Below are 1,798 nucleotides of genomic sequence, written 5' to 3'. Positions count from 1 at the left end.
AGCCAGAATGACCTGCAGCTTCTCAGCCATAGCCAGAGCGTTAAGGCACAGGGGCTGGTGAGCTGGACAGATGACTCAGCAGTTAAGAGCACTGGCAGCTTTCCAATGTGTCAGAAGTTCAGTTCCCAGCAGCCACCCTGCAGGGGCTCACAACCAACCACCTTAACAACTTCCACACAAACTTGCACATAAATAAAAGTAAAATATTTTTTTTTTATTTTTAAAGCATGAGTTACTGTTTTTAATATATATTAACAGAGATAAGAGAACAGGAATCAAAGAAATATATTTTAATCACATGTGGGAGCCTGTCTGGAAGTCTAAATGATCCACTTAGCTCAGGGCCATGGGAAGAAATAGATATTTTGAATATTAACTATTAAAAAAAGCTTGGTCTCCAATACTAGTTAGATGTCCATTCGACCATTCAGGTATTTGGTCCTCTGTTCTTTCTCCCATCTCTATTATGTTATTTTTCTTTATCCTTTTCCTCCACAAATAAAACACGATAAAATAGAATCATAGTAAACACAGCATTGTTTGAGTGAAACAATCTAAATTTTCCAAAGACGTTTAAGAAACCTCTAGGAAAAGTCCATGAAAACCCAATACTAAAGCCAAATATTTTACAGCTACCCAAAGGCTCCTTCTCAATCGGGGTATATTCCACCCCAGTGCTCATGGCCCCAAACGAAACACTATCAGCTGCCTAAAGCATGGTAGAACAACCTGGTGAAGCACAATCACAATGGTACGTCTGATCGTGGAGAGAGCACATGTTGGAGAAGGCACCAGCCATCCCCATCTGTCCGTCCTGATCTGCAACAAATTGATTTCACAACTCTTCCGGATGTGAAATGCCACCCTCCCACCCCCACCACCCCCACACACAGAAGAATCCTTGCCAGTGGCTCCTGAGCCTGAAATGTATCTTTGAAACAATAGAGAGCATGAACTCAGAGTCCTAGAGAGGACAGGGAACCCTGTGGTATCTAGCAGAGGGACTTGCATCGGATTATTCTGCAGGTAGGAGCCTAGGAGCCGGAAGAACTCCTGTGAGCTAGGCAACAGGATCAGTGCTCAGCACACACTTGGGCTCAAGGGACCAGGTCAGGCCCTAGGGGGTGGGGATGGGGCGGGGTGGAGGTGCTCTAGGCCGAGCAGGGGAGGATAGGTGTCCTGTATGAACTTGATGGTGAGATGGGAAATAATAGTTGACCTGGCCAGATAAATACCACACTAAAAATATGGTCGTTTTATATGAAAAGACAATTGTGAGAATTGTCTCTTTCACAAACAAGGCTCAGCAGGATTCCATACCGCCAGCTGTTTCCCGCCCTGTCTGTCTGACACCACTGAAAGGCTGTCTTCCTTTTCTTGCAGCCTCTCCTGGGCCTCCAAGGCTCAGCTTCTGCTGGGCCATCTCTCCTCTCTCCCTCCTCAGTACCTGGATCAGTGGCCGGTGTTTGAGTGGCTGCCAGTTAGTTCCACACTGTCCCCTGACCTCTCACCTTGCTTGGGTTTCCTGTTTCTGCAGCACAGAGCTCTGTCTGTCGTTATTTCTCCTGTCACTGGAAACTTAGCTCTTCCAGAAGTGAGCTCACTCCCTTTACATCCCACACTGGCTTTCCTGCCAATTGCCCGGGCTCCTTACACTTCCGTCCTCTTGTGTTGAATACACTCAGTTCAGGCCATCTTCCCATGTCCCTGCTCACTGCAAGGGATTTAACAGCTTTTGTTGACAGTTTCATCCTGTGAGTTTAGCAGTTCCTCTTCCTCGTGTGCGTTTTCTCAAACA

Source organism: Grammomys surdaster, unplaced genomic scaffold (genome assembly GCF_004785775.1).
Source record: "Grammomys surdaster isolate TR1022 unplaced genomic scaffold, NIH_TR_1.0 220, whole genome shotgun sequence".
Taxonomy (NCBI): domain Eukaryota; kingdom Metazoa; phylum Chordata; class Mammalia; order Rodentia; family Muridae; genus Grammomys; species Grammomys surdaster.
Note: the sequence above shows the minus strand (reverse complement) of the source record.